General features: G+C 42.8%; 1 non-coding gene across 1 annotated transcript; it reads left to right on the top strand.

Moving 5' to 3' along the window:
• Positions 1-15,403: 15,403 nt before the first annotated feature.
• On the top strand, positions 15,404-15,508 carry LOC116564183. Its single transcript, XR_004274773.1, has one exon. It is a non-coding gene; the product is annotated as a U6 spliceosomal RNA (small nuclear RNA).
• The last annotated feature ends 6,577 nt before the right edge of the window (positions 15,509-22,085 follow it).

Below are 22,085 nucleotides of genomic sequence, written 5' to 3'. Positions count from 1 at the left end.
TAAGTCTCCTCATCTAACTGGGGATAATTAACCTCTCACAAGGCTTTTGAGACAATAATTCATCTCAAAGATTTGAACTGATGGCATGCTTTTATAACTCACCAGACCTGGTGTTAGTGAAGCCCTGGCCCCTTCCTCATGTAGCTTTAAGGTGAACCACTGGGGATGCCCACCTAAAAGAAGAAGCACATTTGCAAACAGTATAGGGAAAAGGAATTATCTGAGCTTCAGCCCTTGCCCAGCAGTCCAGGCAGAGATCATGGATTTAAATCACTTTATACATCAAATATGGGCCCACTTAAATTTTAAAGCTTCTCAGGTCTGTTGTCTTGTACATGCATTTCCTTTACATTCTTTCTAGAAGCAAGGAGACTATGAAAAATCAAATACAGATAAAAATAAGGGATCACTGTTGTAAAAATTTACCTGATAGTTGTTCTGAGAAAACATATATTTAAAAAAATCTTGGAATTATCAAAAACTTCTTGGAATCATAATTGGAAAGGGAGTGACATTCATTCACTTGAGAAATGCCTAATGATTATCTCCACGTGCAAAGATACTTTGGACACAAAGAGCTTCTGCCCTCATTGAGCTTCCATTCAAGTCGGGGATGCAGGCCTTGACTGCTTGTATTTAATCACCTGTGCATGAGTGTGCCATTAAGTTTGAAGATTCTAGCAGGGGAGTGCAGCTACCATATACCCTTGACTGAAGGCCGGTCCTCTATCAGTTATGGTCGTCCTCTTTGACCGAGCACGCCTCTTCGGGAGGGATGAACATGGAATGGTGAGGGAGGTAGGGGACACCTACCTAGCCAGCCAGATCAGCCAAATTAACCCTGGCAATCGATGGAGTGACAGATGTCACAGCCAGATCACCCTCACATCTGAGTGTACCATTAAGTCATTTAATTTTAATGGTAAGTGTTAATAAGAAAGACTGACCACCACAAGAATGTAGATAAGGAGACCTAACCCACAATTTGAGAGTTAATGAAAGTGACGGTCGAGCTGAACTGTGAAAGATGAATAGGGGTTGGTGCAGTGGAAATGGAAAAACCATGCCAGGCAGTGGGAATAGCAGGTGCAAAGGCCCCAAGGTGGGATGGTAACAAGGAAGGGCATGTGCTGAAATGCCAAGAGTATACCTTGCCTAGACATAGACCTGGAATAGTCATGACTTTTCTGTCTAAATGAGGAAAAGTGACCACTGAAATATTGGGTAGATCGAAAGTATATGATTTTATTTTTAAATATTCATTGCAGATCAAAGTCAATATCGTCAGCTTTAGGATCATAAAAACGTATTTAGTGTAATTTTCTATGCTCATATGATGATCAAATTTGGCATAAGGACAATGAGTTAGTGGAAACAAATTAATTTTCAAGAACAATGTGTTTAAGGACTATACTCACAAAACTGAATTTTCCTCTTGAATTTTCCATTCTGCCCCTCCTGACCATGATCTCATCAGTGGCCCCGATTTGCTTTTTGGACTGGTCCCAGTGCATTTTTCTATATTTGTTTCTTGCCACTCTCTCCTTTCACTCTCTTAGTTCTGCACGATCAGGCCCCTGCATGCTCCCCCCAGGCCCTCACCTCCCAGCTCCCATACCCTTACCCTGGCCCTTCTCCTTGCTCGCTTGCCTGTCTTTCTTCTCCCTCCTGAATATAATCCCAGCCATCCTGCAGGTCCATGAAAAATGGTACCTCCTCATTGAAACCAAGCATCATGTTCCCCAAGAACACTCCCTGTGGCCACTTATGACAAAGAGCACACGCCCTGTCTCACATCAGGGTCATTTCTGTCTGTGCCTGTCTCTCATCAGACTGTGAGTCCCTTCAGGACTCAAACTGCATTAACTTGAATCTTTGTGCAGTGTGGTTCACACTGTGATGCATGTCACATTTAGTAGGTGCTTAATCCAAATTTGTCCCTCCCAGGTCAGCTGGGAGGGGCAAATGGGGGCAGCAAAAAGGGCAACTTGCAGATGAGCAGGAACAGAGGCCTAGGCAAGGCATAGACTGGTATCGGAGAGTGTGTGAGCCCCCTAAAGATGTCCAGGGATATGGGGGAGGGCCCCTGACAGGTGGTATGGAAGCTGATAACAGGCAGGTGGAAGCCATCAAATCAGCAGTGTAACCATTAGTCATACCTCAGGTGAGCCCACAACCGGTGAGATCTCGAGGATATTTGGGTTGCTTTGGTGTAATAAACTACATATGCACAAAGAAAAGCTTGGAAAAATAAACATCAAGGCATTAACAATGACTGCCTTGGTGGATGGATGAATGTGTTTTATTTTCTTCCTTTTGGTTTCTCTGTATTTTCTGATATCCCTGAAAGGAACATGTGTTGCTCTTATAATAAGAAAAAAAAAGTTGTCTTTAAAAAATCAAGTTATAGTACACATGTTGCCTGGGGACATACTTAGACGAACAGCCATTTTAAACTCGGTGGTCGCCAAAGTACAAAATGTTACAGTCGATCCATACGGATGATTCTCTCCTCTCCCTCCCCATGGCCAGGGGCAAGCAGACCGCCTGGGAATTTACCTGTGAATGTGGATAAGTCCCCTGTAGTGTGTTTGCACAGATGGCTATACCTTGGATGCAGCAGTAATTAGCCATGCAAACTCATTTTCTGCACAGTCCTACCAGCATCTATCTTTGCAGCTCCTTCCAGAAGGAGTCGCTGTTGCTCTCCTCTCCCTGGCTTGGCCCCACTCATTTCCTGAGCCTTGCCTGACCAGGATAGGGCATACATGGTAGGCAGGAGGCCAGTATATGTGGCATGGTCCCAGTCTTTGATGTGGAGTGGTAAGGCCAGGGTAGCCAAATGCTCAGAAGTCTCTGTTTTTAACCATCACCTCCATCACATCATCTGTCATTCGTGGTTTATTGTATTTATTTCGCCATTTCCTGTTGGAGCTCAAGCCTTACCTTGAATCCCAGTTTGTTTGGCAAGAGTCCTGACAGCCTGCCAAGCTCCTGAAACCCTGTTCATCCTGGACCATTTTCCTGGTACCCTCTGACCACTGGGGACAGTCCTAAGGTAAACAACTACATCATCTGGGAGTTGCTGCTACCACCTGTTTGACTCAGGTGCCTCTTGCACCCAGATTCTGATGACTGTGCTTGAACCGCTAGATTGTGATACTGACATATACTGACACCCCAGTCAGACTGACATCCGCTAGATTCTCATGTGATTTTGCCACACCACAGGGTAGGGCCTAGTGGAAAGGACACTCCTCATCTTGGCCCAGAAAGTCTTATGTCACCTGCTTCCTGCTTGCCGCTGTGCTCAGCTGGCAGCACTTTGCCTATGGTTTTCTGCACTCAAGGAACATTGGTCTTCTTTTGGTTTGTTGAACATGCTAAGCTTGTTTCTACCTCAGAGCCTTGGGCATTCTTTTGCTGTTCCTTCTACCTGGAATTCTCATTCTCTGGGTCTCTTCAGCTGGTGGTTCTTTTCTGTCATTAGGTGTCAGTTCAAAGTCCACATAGAATCTCTTCCCTGAGAGACCCTGTAACTCTCCCAATCCTCTTTGCCCCCCTTTTCACCGAGGCTTGTCAACGGGCCTGGGAGCCTCCCCTCCTTCCTCTCTACCATCCACTACCAAGGATGCCTCTTCAGTTTCTCAACTAGGGGCTGGCAACCTCTGTCTGCTCAGATGGTAAACATTTTAGACTTTGTGAGACATATGCTATCTCTGTTGCCTATTTTCTTTTGTTTGCTTTACAATCCTTTAAACCTGTAAAAACCATTCTTAGCTTTCAGTTCCACACAAAGAGAGACCATGGGCAAAATTTGGAATCTAGGCTGCATATAAACAACCTGGCTCTAGATTGGCTCACCTTATTTTATGTGCTTCACAATTTATCACCACCTGGAGTTACCTTGTTCATTTAGTACCTTGATATTGTTTGTCTCTCACATGAAATGGGTAAGAAATATATGTGTCTTGGATCTCTGGTCTCTGATACAGTGCCTGGCACATAGTAGGCCCATGATGTATTTTTGTTGGATGAGTAAATAAAGAAATGAATGCATAGGTTTTGGAGGCTAATGAATTTGGGTTGGAATTCATGCATGCCATTTAATACCTGTGAAAATTAGTCAAATAACATTCTAATTTTCAGTTTTATCATTGGCAAAATGATAATGACAAAAGCTCTCTTGCTAGGTTGTTGGTGTGATGGATTGAGAGGATACCTACAAATCACCCAGCCAGGAGAAAGCCCTCAATAAAAACTCCCTTCTGCTTTCTTCCTTTGGCACACTTTCTCCAGAAGGGACTGCATCTCTTACTTGTTTATCACCCTAAGTCTGCTGCCTTATCCTCCCTGGGTCCAACCTCATCAAGGTCCCAGCATGCTTTGTGGCAGAGCCTCTCCAAGTATGATGAACCTCTTGGAGCAGCAAACAGTGTTTACAGCAGAGATTGCTGTATGCAGTTGGGATGTAGGCCATGGCTGTGATTGATGGAAGCTGAGAGCATGGAGCTGTCTGATGGGTTTGCAGATCCCCTTGGATTTAGAGCATGGCCTCCGCCCCTCCTCGTCCCTGGCCAGGCCTGGCTCCAGCTTTGATTGTAATTCCCCTGACTTTTTGGAGAGAGATGGGAGGAAACAGCACAGCCAATGAAGAGCCTTCTAACCTTCCCCCAGGGAAGCTTTTTGCTTCATGAGCTTTAAGGAACTGGAACAAAATCCTCAAAGTGTGCATGCTGCCCAGCTGTGGCCACGTGGAGGGTCTTGGAGGAATTCTACAGTCCCAGAATGTCAGAGCTGAAGGGAGCTGAGAGACCCCATGAACTCCTCCTCCCTCCTCACTGAGATCTGTCCTCGGGGCTTGGAGACGCCTCTCCTTCCTTCCTCTCCACCATTGCCCCATCCAGCCTCATTAGTTCTCTCCTGGTGGGTCTGGTCTAACTGCCACTATGATGTCTCTTCTAGGTCATTATTTTTCTGCTGCTGGAGTCCCCTCTCTAAGTCTGACCAGTCAGTTCTTACTGAAAACCCTTGGATGGATCCCGTTGCCTCTGGATAAGGTCTAAATCTTTAGTCTGTTTTATGGTGTCATTCATAACTTGGGACCCATCTCTCTGTCCCCATGCACTGCCCTCCACTGTTCCAGGAGCCTTTCCTGGGCTCCGAGCACACTTTAGCCTTCGAGCTTGGCTGGATCAAATGCCCCCACCCTGTAAGATGGGCCTAGACCTCCCCTCCTGCCCCCTTCCAAGGCTGTACAGCACTCTCACTGGTCCTTTAGAGTAGCTCTCTTGACATATGGCTCTAATTCATGTTACCAATAGCTAACACTTGTCAGCTGTTGACCATGTGCCTGCCCTTGATCTGCCCTAAGTACCTTAAGGTTTAAGTCATTTGCTCTCAAATAGCCTACAAGTTGGGCAATTATTATTACTATTTTGGAGACAAAGTGAGGGACTATGGTGTAAAGTCACTTGCCCAAAGTCACATGGCTAGTAATTGGGGAAGTTTGGACTTGAACTCAGAGTATAACTCCAGAGCCCACACTGAGTTGTGAAGATACATCAGACATGGCTCCTGCCCATAGGAAATCCCAGTCCATGAAAGCCAGGGACAAGAGAAATGGTATGACAGAGTTAACATGAAGCCTGGCACAGAGCAGGCTGTGACTCCTGCTTATTCTTAAAAGGAACACCTGATCAAATATGACCAGACTGCCCAGTCTACAAAGGAGTGAAAGGGGTCCCAGAGGGGACATAAGTTGCTCCAGATCGTGAGCCATGTTCATTCTAGGGTCCAGGTACCTTTCGTTCCTTGTCTCAGTGAAATCTGTTCCAGGAGTAGATATGGGCCCCACTTCTGGGAGAGGGGCATGGTGTGGGTAGTTCCCAAATTTGTATGTGCTCAGTCTTTTCAGCCTCCATTGGTTGCACCTGTGGGCCGGGTGCTGGCTGTTCACAGTCCTCACAAGGATGATTCACAATGTCTGCTGATCAAGTTAGTCACTTGGGGGACCTCTCTGTAAACTAGCACCCATGTGGTATCCAAAGTTGAAAAATGATTTTTTTGTGTTACAGATTCCATGTGTGTATCGTTTAAAATGGGTCATATTCGAATCTCCAACGTGCAAACCCGATAAGCCTTCCCTCTTGAGAACCTTCAGTGACTCCCTAGTGCTTTCTGAATTAAGCTCAACTTCATCATCCTGGCTTTCAAAGTCTTTCCCAATTTAAATGCCATTTATCTTTCCACTGCACCTGTAAATATTCTTGATATCACAGTCAACCGGGACTACTTGCTATGGGGAAGTACTCTGGGTAAGGATGTAAGGGACAAATACCTTGCAGTCCCACACTCTGCACCCTGACTCAGTTCTATCTGTTTACCTGCATGATGTTGGGTTCAGTACTCCAAAACCAGAGCTGTTTCCAGGATAACATGCTGCCTCTCTGATCTCCCATAGGCACCGAAAAGTGGTGGGCAAGTATGCAGAGGGCCCAGTGCCTGGGTAGTCTGTTAGAGGGAGAGAGAGAAAGAGTGGGCACCTTGCACAGTGCTAGGACACATTAGGGTCTTTGAAAATTTACTGCTCTTTACGCTTCTTTCCTCCTACCGTGTTCTGAATTCTGTGAAATGAGGGTGGGATTCTGTTTTGGTGACTTACAAGTAGGTGCCAGCTAAGGATGACCCAGAGACTGTTGGAGTTCAAGTTCTGTCGATGAGAGTCCTGAACTCCATTTTCGTAGTTCTAAGGGTGTCCTGTCAGAGGACACACTCTTTCTTGCCAGTGCAGGCTGCTGAGAGCCTACAGATGCACAGTCCATGCCACCCGAGCCCCAGCAGTGGCCTCTGCTGACGGGAAGACTGGGCGGGGAGGGCTGCGGGGCTCCGGCAGGTATGCTGCTGATCTCTTAGCGAATGTAATTTTCACTGGACAGATGTTTTCTGCTGGTGGAAAAAGAAATAACTGTGTTGGGACCCCCCACTTTCATGACTGGAGGGTCGCCAGCACTAAAATAACAGCTCTCTTTCCAGTGTGTACACACATTCTTCCAGTCTGGTCAGTGGCTGTGGGCCACCCTGAGTCCACACAGAAATGTGTGACTCTGTGTGTGTGTTTGTGTGCGTGTGTGCGCGTGCGCGCACGTGCATGTGTGAGTGTATAAATGTGTGTGCACACATATGAGTGTGTGTGCACTTGTGTGTTTGTGTGTGCATGTGTGAGTGTGTACTGTGTTTGTGTGAGTGTGCACACATGTGTTTGTGACTGTGTGTCCATGCATGGGTGTACAAGTGTGATGGGATCGAATGTCCAAATCCTGACTGGCTTCAGGCCCAATTCAGAAATGCCCTCTCTTCCAGGAAGCCTCCCCAGACCCCTCAGTTGGAGGTAGTGGTGCTCTTTTGGAGTGTCTGGCTTTCCCCCCAGTATTATCGGAGGCTTGGCCAAGTGTGAAGCAAGTACAGCCTGGAAAAATGGAACTGAGTTTGAATCCAACATCATCATTTAAGAGCTGTATGATCTCAGGTCCTGGTTTCCCTATTTTAGAGTAGGAATAACAATACTCACCTGTTAGGGTTATTCCAAGATATTAATACAGTAACATACATGTGCCTGGCAGGAAGATTCCTTCAATCAATGTTATCTGCCCTCCCTCCAGCACTGTTGCCAGCTTTGTGAGGGCAGCACCCAGGATCTTCTCTCATAACCTCTGTCTGTGCTGGCTTCACCACTTCCTTAGGGAAGGCAATGAACATAGACAGTCACGTATCGCTTAATGACAAGAATGCACTCTGAGCCTTGCTTCCTTAGGCGATTTCATGGCAGCTCGAACATCAGACTGTACCTACATAAAGCTAGCTGGTGACACCGGCTACACACCTAGGCTATGTGGTATAGCCTGGTGCTTGTAGTCTACAAGCCTGGACGGTATAGTACTGTGCTGAATGCTGTAGGCAGTTATAACCCCATGATACGTACTTCTGTATCTAAACATAGAAAAGGCACAGTAAAAATACAGTATTGTAATCTTGTAGGATCACTTGCATATACACTGTCCGTCATTGGCCAAAATATCATTATGTGGTGCTTGACTATAAACTGTTGGGGAGAATGGTGTTTGCTTGACACACACTAGGGGTTGAGAAAGGTTTGGTGTCAAAGTGAAAAATCAACAGACTTGAGAAGCTTTTGGCTTATCAAGCTTAGCAACTGACTGTATATTAATTCATTTTTCATTTGTATAGTAAATATGTTACTAGTTTGAGTGACTTGAGTGTATTGGTCAATGCAAAAGTCACAGCATGATGGACCTAGTAAGGAATTTAGTGACAGATCACCTGGTGACGGAGTAGCGAGGGGCAGTTAGTTACTTAAAGACACAGGGCAATGTAACGGTTAAGCTGGGTTATGCATCGACGATTCCTGACTTTCAGATCGTTGCAGGACAACCCTTATCTCCATCAAATGTGTAGTTTTGACGGAGGCTGGCTCTGGATGGGAGGGTCCCAGCCCTTTCAGTAGCTTTCTGCCTTGGAATGACACTTTCTGAGCTTCCACTCAGTGCTCCCATGACTGATGTAGGAGTGGAAAGTGCGGTGTTTACTTTCTTTCCTCAATTTCCCCTGTGACGGAAGAATAAAGAATTCTTTGGTGCCTGGCAGCCCACAACACCCGGCTGCCCTTGAACATGAAAGAGCACAGGCAGCCGCTTTCAATTCTAATTTGTCTCAAGTGGAATAATCCAAAAGGTGGATTTCAGGAGTTTCCTGGAGACAGAAATGTTACCTACTCTGTGGCCTGTGTATGAAGGGGAACTTTCATGAAATACACCTCAGGTATTTGATGTCGCTTGGACAGAATAATGAAACACTTCTTACAGGCAATTTATGAGTCTGAAAAACAGGCAGCTGACTTTCAGAGACAGACGCCACAGTGCCAGCAGGTTTCTCTTAAGGTCAAGGCAGAGATGAAAACCTGCCTGAGGCTAAGTGGAGGGAGGTTTGGATTTGGGAGGGTGTGATGAATTTCATTCCAAGCTGTTGGCACCTTTTGCCACACCCACCTCCTGCATTATGAGGAAAAGACCACTGGACTTGAAATCACCGATCTGGAGATGAATTCTGACTCTACCACTTACCAGCTGTGTGACCTTGGGAAGTCACTTGACCTCTCTGAGCACAGGGTTCTCATGATTACAATTAAAGTAACATCCACACTTCAAAGAACCGTTATGCATATTAAATGTGAAAGTGCTGAATACATAATAGGATGTCAAAGTGTTAAACAAAAAATGAACGCAAGTGTTTACCACATATGTACTTTGCCAAGGAGTAAAATAATAAAAATGGTGAATATTTATTGAGGGCCTGCTGTATGGCTCAAGTTAGGGAACCTGGGGCCTAGTATTGGCCCCATCAACAACTTTCTGTGGCTCTTGATCAAGTCATTTTTCCTTCTTTCTAGGCTTTATTTTCCATATCTAGTAATAAAAGCTGCCATTTACTAAAGACTTACTACTTGCCAGGAACTGTGAAAATGACTATGCTTCTCTCCCTCTTTTTCTTCCTTCCTCCCTCCCTCCCTCTTCCCTTCCTTCCTCCCTCCCTCCTCTCTCCCTCCTCCCTTCCTTCTTTCCTTCCTTCCACCCTCCCTTCCTTCCTCCCTCCTCCCTCCCTCCTCCCTCCCTCCCTCTGTCCTCCCTTCCTTCTTTCCTAACTTCCTCCCTCCCTCCCTCCTCCCTTCCTTCTTCCCTCCCTCCCTCCCTCCTTCCCTCCTTCCCTCCTTCCTCCTTCTCTCCCCCGCTCCTTCCCTCCTTCTCTCCTTCCGTCGCCACCTCTCTTTCTTTCTAACATATTGAGTACCTTCTGTTGCCAAGCACTGTTTTAGTCACTTGGGCACAGCAATGAACAAAATGGACACAATTTGATGCCACTGCATTTATATTCTAGCAAGGGGTACTGGAGATAAGCAAAATAAATAAATAAATAAATATTTTTAATAGTACATTAGAAGGTAACAAATGCTATAGAAAAAATTTAAAAAAATGCTGAATAGAAGTGGTGAAAGTGGGCATCCTTGTCTTGTTCCAGTTCTTAGGAAATGCTTTCAACTTTTCCCCATTCAGTGTGATGCTGACTGTGGGTTTGTAATATGTGGCATCTCTGGGGTGAAAACCATTTGATCATGGTGTATGATCTTTTTGATACGCTATTGGATTCAGTTAGCTAATATTTGGTTGAGGATTTTTGCATCTATGTTCATTAGGAATATTGGTCTTTTAGTTTTCTTTTTAATGTATTTTCCTGGTTTGGATCTAAGGTGATACTGGCTCATAGAGTGAGTTAGAGAGAATTTCCTCTTTCTTAATTTTTTGGAATAGTTTCAGTAAGATTGGTGCTCATTCTTTGTCTGGTATAATTCAGCTGTGAATCCATTTGGCCCTGGGCTATTTTTTTGTTGTTGTTAGCAAATTTTTTTTTTTTTTTTTTTTTGTATTACTGATTCAGTCTTCCTGATTGTTACTGATCTGTTCATGGTTTCTATTTCTTCCTGATTTAATCTAAAAGGGTTGTGTGTTTCCAGGAATGTATCCACTTTCTTTAGATTTTTTAGTTTGTGTGCATAGAGGAATTCATAGTAGTCTTGAATGCTCTTTTGTATTTCTGTGTTGTTGGTTGTAATGTCTCTATTTTCATTTCTAACTGAATTTATTTGAATCTTCTCTCTTCTTCTTTTGGTTAATCTAGCTAATGTTCCATCCATTTCATTTATCTTTTCAAAGAACCAATTTTTTGTTTCATCGATCTTTTGACTTTTTTTGGTCTCAATTTCATTTAGTTCTGCTATGATCTTTGTTATTTCTTTTCTTTATTTTTAACTTTTATTTTAAGTTTAGGGCTACAAGTGCAGGTTTGTTACATAGCTAAATTTGTGTCTTGGGGGTTTATTGTATACATTATTTTATTACCCACATATTAAACCCAGTACCTATTAGTTATTTTTCCTGATCCTCTCCCTCCTCCCACCCTTCATCCTCTTAAAGGCCTCAGTGTGTGTTGTTCCCCTCTATGTGTCCATGTGTCTTCATCGTTTAGCTCCCATTTATTATTTCTTTTCTTCTGCTAGCTTTGGGTTTGGGTTGTTCTTGTTTCTCCAGTTCCTTGAGGTGTGCTATATCTAGTACACCTAGGTATAGTGTACTATATATACTTGAGGTTGTTCTTGTTTCTCCCAATTTGTGGTTGTCAATTTGTGATCTTTCAGACTTTTTGATGTAGGCACTTAATGCTATAAACTTTCCTCTTAGCACTGCTTTTGCTTATCTCAGAGATTTTGATAACTTGTGTTACTATTATCATTTATTTGAAAGAATTTTTAAATTTCCGTCTTGATTTCATTGCTAACCTAAAAGTAATTTAGGAGCAGATTGTTTAATTTCCATGTATTTGTGTAGTTTTGGGGGCTCCTTTTGGAATTGATTTTTAGTTTTATTATACTGTGGTCTGAGAAGATACTTGATATTATTTCAATTTTTAAAAATTTATTGAGACTTGTTTTGTGGCCTGCTATAAAGTCTACCTTGGTGAAAGTTCCATGTGCTGATGAGAAAAATGTATATCCTGCAGTTCTTGGGTAGAATGTTCTATAAATATCTGTTAGGTCCATTTGATCTAGAATGTAGTTTAAGTCCGTTGCTTCTGTGTTGAGTTTATGTTTCGATGCTCTGTCTAGTACTTTCAATGGAGTGTTGATGTCCTCAGTATTATTGTGTTGCTATCTATCTCATTTCTTAGGGATAGTAGTATTTTTTTAAAATGAATATAGGAGCTCCAGAGTTAGGTGTGTATATTTTAAGGATTGTAACATCATCTTGTTGGATTGATCCTTTTATAATTACATAATGATCTTCTTTGTCTTTTTTTTTTTTTAACTGTTGTTGCTTTAAAGTTCATTTTATCTGATATAAGAATAGCCACTCCTGTTCCCTTTTGGTTTCCATTTGCATGGAATACCTTTTTCTATCCCTTTACCTTGAATTTATATGAATCCTTATATGCTAGGCAAGTCTCTTGAAGACAGCAGATATTTGATTTGTAATTTTTAAATCTATTCTGCCAATCTGGATCTTTTAAGTGGAATATTTGGGCCATTTATGATCAGTGAATATTCAGATGTGTGGTAATGTTCTATTCATCATGTTGATTGTTACCTAGATACTTTGTTTTCTTCCTTGTGTTATTATTTTATAGACTGTGAATTTTATGCTTTCAAGATGTTCTATTCTGGTGTATGTCAAGTTTTTAAGATTTAGAACTCCTTTTAACATTTCTTGCAGGGCAGGTCTGGTAGTGACAAAGTTTCTCAGTATTTGTTTGTCTGAAAATGACTTTATTTCTCTTTCATTTATGAAACTTAGTTTTTCTGGATCAAAATTCTTGGCTGACAGTTATTCTGTTTAAGGAGGCTGAAGATAGGACCCAATCCTTTCTGGCTTATAAGGTTTCACTGTTTTCTGTGCAGACAGTCCCTGACTTATAATGGTTTGACTTATGATCTTTTGACTTAATAATAGTATGAAAGCAATGTATTCAGTAGAAACTGTACTTTAAGTATGCGTACAACCATCCTGTTTTTACTGTCAGTATAGTATTCAATAAATTATATGAGATATTCAATGTTTTATCATAAAATGGTTGTTGTGTTGGATGATTTTGTACAACTGCACGCTAAGGTAATTGTTCTAAGCATGTTTAAGTGGGTTAGGCTAAGCCATGATATTCAGTAGGTTAGGTGTATTAAATGTATTTTTGAACTACAATATTTTCAACTTATGATGGGTTTATTGGGACATAACCTCATCATAAGTGAAGGAGCATCTGCATAAACATATCTTTGTGTTCTGACTGCTTTCAAGACTTGTTCTTGTTTTCATAGTTAGACCCTGACATCTCTATGTGTGCTTTTTTTTTTTGTATTTATCTTACTCGGTGTTCACTGAGTATTTTGAATCCATAAATTTTACTAAATATGGAAATGTTTCAGCTATTATTTTTTCAAATGGTTTCTTTCCCATTTTTATTCTCTTCTCCTTCTGGCACTTCTATTACAGGTATTTTGACCATTTGGCATAGTTTTGAAGATCCCTGAGATTTTGTTCATCATTCTCCAATCTTTTTCTATTGTTTTCTTTAGATTGGCTAATTTCTATTAGCTTATATTCAAGTTCATTACACTTTTGCCTCCCCAATTTGTGTTAAGTCCATTGATCCTGTCGATTAAAAAAATTTAAAGTGTGAATAAGATTTCTTCACTCCGGCTGGACTGTATCTCCTCTGTCTTCTAGCACTGTTTAGCTTCTAGCATCTCTGTTCTGTTATCTATCCTGTTGTAGTTACATTGTGGTGAGCCTGTGTACTCTCGCCCTGAGAAGGCATAGCCTAGCTCTCAGTGAAGGACTCCATAGGGCACCCATATACGGGCTTCTGGGGACCCTTGTCTGTGCAGTTTACTCCTCTCCGGTGTCATGCCCTACAGATTGTAGTCATGTCAGCTGCTCTGAACTCTGGCTTCTGCCTCGTCAGCTCATCAGAACTACTCTCCTCTGCTTAGACTGCAGCTCTCTGCTCTGCAGTGTGGGAAACCATTCCCAGAGAGCTGGGGCAATTGTGGGGCTCACCTTGCGAGTTTACCTCCTTTCAGGGATCACAGGCATGTGTTGCCTATTGTCCAATGACAGAAAGCTGTTGCCTTCTGTATTTTGTTCAGTTTTAATGGTGGGAGGGATTTCATACCAATGATTCCATCGTATCATGAAGCAGAACTCCTATTTTTTTAGCAAACAACTTAGAATCATAAACACAAACTCCTGTTTTTAAAAGCTCCTTTGCTTCTGGATTTTTCTCATTGGAAATTCTAGTGACTAGCATCACATTATTTTGCTGGCTTCTCTTTCCTTCTCCTCTTTCCTTTGCTCCTATTTTTCCCCACTGAGATTCTCTGGGATTTATTTTCTTTTGTCATGCAGAGGACTCAGCTCTCCACGGCTTCTGCCCTCAAATCTGTATAATCAAAGTCAATGAAATTCTTAGCAGAACAAAAAGGTCCCTCTCCCATTTAATACATCTGTCCTGTTTATAAGAAGTTTGTAGTTATAGATAGCAAATATTTTTTCTCTTCTAATTTTTATTGTTGTTATTGTATTATTAGCTACCTTATCTGTATACTTCACACCTATACATCCCTCAAATCTATTCTCTACCCTCTGGTCAGAATGAACTTTGTAAAACTGACCATGTTACTCTTCTTTAATGACTTCCTGTTAGCAGATAAGATCTAATATCCTCAACTGACATCGAAGTCCTTCCACAGTCTCTTCCTTTTCATGTTTCCAATTTCATCTCTTGTTTTCTGCATTCACCCCAAACACCCTCACATACACATAGCCCCAGCAAAGCAAAAATGTTTGTGGTTTTAAAAACACACCAAGATTTTTCTTTCCTTTATCATTTTTCTCATAATGTCTCCTCTATCTAGAATCCCCTCTCCTTCCCTCTAATTTTCCCGTCTTTATCTGGCTACTCTGACTCATTCTTCAAGGCATAGTTTAAAAATATTTTCCTTTTGAAATGATTCCCTGGGTCTGATCTTCTGTAGCTGGAACAGGTACCTCCTCAGGGCTCCTACGGGGCTTCCTTCTGTCAAATCCCGCATTGACTAGAAGGGAAGAACTCTGTCCAGTTGGTCTCACTAGTACTTACTATAGTGCTTGGCACACAGTGTGTGTTAATTTCTGCATTAATTCAGTTACCCAATGAATGTCTACTGAGTACATAGCACATGCAATGCAGTGTTCCAAAATCTCTGCTGTTTGGACATTTATTTTCTTGTGAGAGAGGCTGAACACAGGCAAACAGGTATATAATATAATTTAGAAAGTGATGAGTCTTTCCCTAAAGCAAAGTAAGGACATAATAAGCAATGGGGATGCTGTTTTGGATAGTGTGCCTCTTTGATATGACATTTGAGCAGAGATGTGAATAAAGTAAGGGAAGGAGCTGTGCAGACACCTGGGGAAGCATTATACTAAGAGAGAAAGCAAAGAATCAGAAGTGGGAAGTTTCTAGGTGTGCTCAAGGAAGAACAAGCAGACTGGAGTGGCTGGAGCAGAATGAGTGAGGAGGGCAGTGAGACAGACAGGTCCCAGATCATTAGATCTTCTAGGTTAAGGAAGGAATTTAGATTTTTTTCCCCTAAGTTTAATGGGAAGCCATTGGGAGGTTTTTAGGAGTGGCATGATATGATCAGACTGGTGTTTTGAAAGGATCATGGTGGCTTCTCTGCTGAGAACAGACTGGAGGAGCATGAGAGGGAAGTTGGAGACCAGTTAGAAGATAATTGCAGTGCTCATGTTGGCAGCCATATACTAAAATTGGAACTATACAGAGAAGATTAGCATGGCCCTTGTGCAAGGATTACACACAAATTTGTGAAGTGTTCCATATATATATCTATTTTAAAGAAGGTAGTTGCACTTGTCAAGGTGAGAGAACATGGTGGCTTGAACCAGGGTCTTAACTTTGGACTTGGGAAGAACACCTTACAGTGTATTTGTGGAATAATAAAGGAATTAAATTTCTTTATATTGGGCTCCCCTATATGAGCCTATAAGCCTTTGGAAGGCAAGGCCTGTGTCTGATTTATCATTATACTTTGAGTACATTATATTCAAGTCCTATTAAATATCACGAGTACAACATTATCTTTTAACACTCTTTATCTTTCCCATTTTTTAATAGATGAATTGCTAAGCATGGCATAAATAAAGGGAAGAATGATATACTATCTCATTGTTAAACCCCACTTTCCAGATGAGGAAACTGAGGTTCAGAGAGGTTAAATCTCTTCATCAAGTTATCAAAAGCCACAACATGGTGGAGCCAGTCTTTTATCTCAGGTCTGTTTGACTCCATAGCCCTGACATTTTCCATTCCATGAGCTATGCTGGCAGAGAGGGCACTTGTGTGCCATGACAGGAAAGGTTGGATGTGTGAGCCCTGGTCAGGAGGAGCAAACCCCAGCCATGATGTCAGATGGAGCCTCCTTCAAGAACAAAGCCATGAGATACTTGCTGGACAGTGACATGCTTTTGGTAAAGCCTCTTCTTCCAGGCAGAGTTTGCAAGCTCCTGTGTGGCTGGGAATCTTGGTCTTTCTGATTCATACATGGGGGTTGCATTTTATTTTTCTATCTTTGGAAAATAAAAAGAAAACGTAAGGGAAGAAAAAGCCAAGTCCCAGTTGCCAAGTCTGTTAACGACACACATAATGGCGTGTTAACACAAATGATTATCGAGCTGGACAGCACCCAGCTTTCTGCCAAAACAAACCTTCCTGCTCAGCAGACCTGGGACTGCTTCAGCCAGGATGGGATGGAGCGAGGAGGGTGGACTGCAGTCTTCCCTCGTCTGGAAGCAATTAAATGCCCTAGCTGTTGGCATTGCTGACTTCCCCATGGGCTCCAGTGGGGAGGACTGGGCCCCAGGTCTCCTGTACTCTCCACAAGACCTCAGGCAAGTCTCCACCTGTTTCTGAATGTGTGTCTCCTCAGGTGGGTTTGATCAGATGATCTCTAAGTCCATCCATTTTAACTGGCTGTGTTTCTGGGAGGCTTTTGAGGAGCCAGTGGAATAACCAGGTGTTGGGCTCCTCGTACATCTTAGAAGGAGGGTTTTTTCTTCAGAGCAGAGCTGAGTTGGTAACACCTTTGTGTGAGGAGGTCAGGCAAGGAGCTCTGTGGCTTGTGCACCTCCAGATTGTGCTACCAGCTGTGAGACCTTGAGTATTACCTAAGCCTCTGTTTTCTCACCTGTAAAATGGTAAGTGGGTTCCCCTTAACAGGAAGTTATGAGGGCTAAATAAAATACAAGATGTAAGATTCTTAGCATAGCGCCTGGCACATAGGAAGTGATGGATATGTGTTAGTTTCTTTCCATGCCTTCTTTTTTCCTATCCCTTTTTTCTTTTCTTCACTTCCTTCCATCTTTTCTTCCCTTCTTTTATTCTTTCTTCACTTTTTTACTAACCTTTATCTTTTCCTTGCTTTCTTCTCTTCCCTTCCAAAAAAAAAATCTTTCTTGTATTATGTGCTGTGAGTCCATTTATCTGCTTATTGCAGATTACTTGACTGCAGGGACCGTGTGTTAGTCATTGCTTTATTCCATCTCTCTGCACGCAGAGTAGGTGCTCAATAAATGCTTGAGGAATCAATGATTGACTTGAAGGAGCCCAAAGCAGTTCTGCCATCCCTGGTTTCTTGGCTTTTTCTTTCCCTCTTTGTTCTGATGGAAAAATAAAAATCGCATCAGCTCACAACACTCACTTGCTTGCTTACTTTCTCCCTCCCTTCCCCAGGCTATAAAAAACATTATATTCTAAAATGAAACAAAGGTAATGGAAACCAGAAGTCCATGTTTTGTGTGAGATTGAAAACACATGTGAAGAATGAGCATTGAAAATGATGAATCTGCACAAAGGCATTGGCAGTGTTCCCTCTGCCTTTTTGTTCCAGTCAGAAGCAGGAGTGTGCACATCTGCCCCAGCCCCCAAGCCAGGATGGCCACAGTTGTCAAGACAGCATGCCTGGCATAGCCATGGCCAGTGTGTTCCCTTTAGGTCTCTTTTTGAAGGTACTTGGTGATGTGGGAATTAAGATCCCATAATACTTTTCTGACCTTTGGAAACATGGGAAAAAGGTCTCTCTGGGTTCAGAAACAGAGGTTCTAGTTCTGCTTTGAGCTTAAGATGAGAATAGTCACTATCACGTGTTGGGCCTCTCCTACGAGATAAGGATTTTATCTACAGTAGGTGAACACTTACATTGCAGGGTCATTTTGAATATTCATTCTTCCCATTTTATAGATGAGGCAACAAAATCATGTAGCTAGTAAGTGGTAGACTGAGAATATAGTATTGGTAATACCTATTAAACATGGAGTTCTCATTTATTTGCTTTATGCATTCATTCAGTAGATGTTTATCAAGCAACTGCTGTGTGATAACCACTGTGGGTTAGTTGGATATACAGCACTGAATAAGATAGATAAGTCTCTGGCCTTACAATGTGCTGGCAGAGATGTAATGACCTGTTCAATGTTCAAATTCACTGAGTACAATGTAAAAAAATTCCGGGTACCATGAGCCTCTGTGATGCAAGGTACTTGGGTTTGAGGTGTCAGGGAAGCTCTCCTGAGGAGTGACTTCAGGGGGAGACTTGAAAGATGAGTAGGTGTTATCTAAACAAACTGAGGTAGGACTTTCCAGCCAACGGAAGACATATGAGAAGGGAAGAAAAAGCTTAGTGTAGTTAAGGTGAGGAAAAGAGGCTTGAAAGATGAGGTTTATATACTTTATCTCATTTATCCTTAAAAGCTCATAAGGGGAATACCATTATCATCCTTTTTCTACAAATCAGGACACTGGGGCTAGGTTAAGGGCTTGCCCAAGGTCCCCAGTAGATTGACTCTCCTGCCTATCCTGATTCTGAAACACAGGGCTACATCTGACAAGGACTCTGTGGTCTGGCCTTTTGAAGTGACTGAAAATAGGAAATATGACCAATAACTAGAGATCTTTGAATCCAGAACCTCTGAGCTGTGTGTCCTGAATTATACCAGCATCAAGGGCAGCAGAAACCCAGGTAGCCATTGAAGAACTTTCTGCCATGGGCCTCTCCTACCTATAGAAACTGCGAGTTCTTCGGGGTCTTTTATGATAGCATCTTATCGTCATTCTTGACCTTGTCCTGGTTGTCCCAGATAACTCAGGTGTCTGGATCTAAAATGGTCTAAGATCCTGTCTTGTCATGTGCTTAAGACTGCAGCTTAGGCATTGCTTCTGCTAAGAAGTCTTTCTTGAACAATGCAAGCCTGGTTCTATGTCCTTTCTTTGGTTTGTCTTCCCACATGCACCCACCCTTCCTCACTCCCTGCCCTGCAAGTTCCTCTTTTTCACTCTGAACCACACTGTATTTGGAGTATTCATTCACTTATCTGCCATCCCCATTTGACTCTGAGCTCCTCATGGGCAGAGCTTGGGTCTGATTCATCACTGTGTTCCATTGCAGCCCAGTGTTCTCTAATGCTGGATGAGCAAATGATGCGTGAACATTCCGTTTTCCATCTCCCTTGGAGGGAAAGCAGCCTCCAGAAATCATGGCTGTCATTAGCCCAAAGGGGGCCAAAGCTGGAAATCAAATCAGCGATGGGAAACATGAAAGAGAGCTGGTTTCTAGGAAAGAGGCCACCACTCTCCTAGAGTGGGCATCATTGCCCATGTAGGCTGTTTCAGCCTCAGGAGAGACAGTGAGAAGGTGGAGCTTAGGCTAGAGAGCATGATGCCAGAGAGGAAGAGCTGAATTTCCCAGATGGTTTCCATCTGCTCTGATGGTGTCCATACTCTTGAAATGAAATAACATTTAACTGCCTCCTGTCCATGAATCCATCCCATAAGCATTGCTGAGCACCTACTGTTTGCCTTTCATTCTGCTTTATGCTGGGGAAATAGAAAGGAAGCAATGAGTGTTTGGGAGAGACAGGAATGAAAACAGATGCTATGCAAAGTGCTTCATTCTACCTAAGATGAAAGAGCTTTGGAAACACATAGGATTGAGTCACGTTCGGAGAGTTGGAGAAGAATTTCTAGAAGAGCTAACAGTTTAGCTGGATCTTAAAGGATAAGTAGGGATGTGAAAGTGAAGCAAGGCATTCCTAGCAGAGGAAGGAGCAAGAGCAAAGTCCTGGGGGAATGCAAGGGTGTGGCCTGTCTAGGGAACAGGGCAAGTTGGTTCATTGGTGCAAGGAGATAGAGTATTCTTGGGAAGGGGAGGAGGAGGAAAGAAGGTCAGAGAGACAGGTGTCCCAGCACCTAGACTGAACTGCTGTAGAGTCACAGCCACAGTGTCTGCTGTGTGCCAGACACTGGGTTAGCTGGAGCCACAACAGACAGGAGATGCTGACCACTGAGGACGTGAGTCAGCACTTTCCATTTCTTCTTATGGTCAGTTTCACCAACTAAACAGGAAGGGGCTTAGTGGCCATTAGAGAATCTGGATAGACGTAAGTATGGAAGCCAAAGTCAGTGGACTGTGCTGGGTTTCCTTTCTATTTCCCAAGGTCTGCAAAGAGCCACTGGGCTGCCATACTGGGAGTGAGGCCAACCACCAAATGAGAACGAAAGCCAAGAGCCACAGCAGCAATGTCTTCCCTTGGTGCTTGCTGCACCTGTTTCATCCAAGTGAGAAGTGATAACATGTTCTCTAAGGAGAGTAGGATAAGGAAAGAGAAAGGGGAAAGGCAAGGCAGTGAGAAGGGTATCATGGGGAAGGAGCTTGGTGTGGCTGTGGTCCATTGTCCTGGCATGGAGAATAAATGGGGCTGACATCCACACAGCCCCCAGTGGTCTTGGCTCCCTGCGAAAGGCCTGTAGGAACAGGCAGCACCTGTGCTGTAGGAACTGAATCACCAGTTGTGTTCAGGCACCTGTCCCAGCTCACTGGTCCCCTTACCTTGCCAAATCCTCTCCCCTACGTTGTGTCCTAGAGAGCAGAGGGTTACATTGGTTTTGGACTCAGGCCATATTTTTATTAATTGCCCATTTGAATTTGGCCCCAAGTTTAGAAGCTGATGTCCAGGGATCCCCCCTCTGCCCTCAGAGCCACCCAAGGTCCATTTCATTTCATTGTACTCTATGCTTTGTGTCTGATGCCTCCTCAATAACGTGAGCTAGTTGAGGACTAATGCTATGTCTTATTTATATCTGCACATCTGGCTTCCAGCAGGGAGTCCTGGAGCTTAGAAACAGACTCACAAATATTGATCTAATCATTACTGAAAACCTGACAAAGCTGATGACAGTATACCTCGGTGTCCAATGGGAAGGAGCAAGGAGGAACAGCAGTCTCATCTTTTCCTGTTGGTTTTTCAGTTCTTTCATTTCTTAGCAGGTGTTTCCCCCTTCAGTTTTCTCAATACTTCCCTAGGCTGGCTCTTGGTGGGCTCCTTATTTATTTATTTATGATGAATAGACTTTGTTAGAACGCGTTAAGTTTACAGAAAACTCAAGCAGAAGGTATGGGGTTCCTTATATACCCCCTCAAGACACACACAATTTATCCTATTATTAACATCTTGCACTGGTGCGTCACACATTTGTTATGAAACATTGGTATTAACTAAAGTCCACAGTTTACATTAAGGCTCACTTTTTGTGAACAGCTCTATGAGTTTTTACAAATGTATAAGGACATGTGTCCACTATTATAGAAGAGTTTCAGTGCTCCAAAAAGTTCTCCGTGCTCCACCTATTTATCCCTCCCTCCCCCAGAACAACTACTGATTTTTTTTTTTTACTGTCTCCATGGTTTTGCCTTTTCCAGAATATCATATAGTTGGAATCATACACCATGTAGCCTTTTCAGACTGTCTTCTTTTACTTAGCAGCATGCATTTATGGTTCCTTTGTGTCTTTTCATGGCTTGGTAACTTATTTCTTGTTATCCTTGTATAATTTTCCATTTTGCAGATGTACCACAGCTTGTCTATTCATTCATCTATTGAAGGATTTCTTGCTTGCTTCCATGTTTTAGCAGTTAGAGCTGCTGTAAGCATTCATGTGCAGGTTTTTGTGTGATTATAAATTTTTATCTCATTTGAGTAAATACCTAGAAGCACAATTCCTAGATTATGTAAGAAGACTAGATTTTGCTTTGCAAGAAGCTGCCAAATTGTCCTAAAAACAGGATTTTGGAGGCTGCCTGACCTGTGTTCAAACCCTGCTTTTCCACTTTCTGGGTTCATGAACTTTGGCAAGCTGTTTACTTCTTTGAGTTTTTTTCCTCATCTGTAAAATGGGGCTGTATTAGTCTGTTATCACGCTGCTATAAGGACATGCCCTGAGACTGAATAATTTATAAAGGGAAGAGGTTTAACTGACTCAGTTCCACAGGGCTAAGGAGGCCTCAGGAAACTTACGATCCTGGTGGAAGGGGAAGCAAGTACGTCCTTCTTCACGTGGTGGCAGCAAGAAGT

The sequence above is a fragment of the Sapajus apella genome, unplaced genomic scaffold (assembly GCF_009761245.1).
Source record: "Sapajus apella isolate SASKATOON/1434 unplaced genomic scaffold, GSC_monkey_1.0 scaffold36, whole genome shotgun sequence".
Lineage (NCBI taxonomy): Eukaryota > Metazoa > Chordata > Mammalia > Primates > Cebidae > Sapajus > Sapajus apella.
Note: the sequence above shows the minus strand (reverse complement) of the source record. Positions and strands in the feature narration are given on the sequence as shown.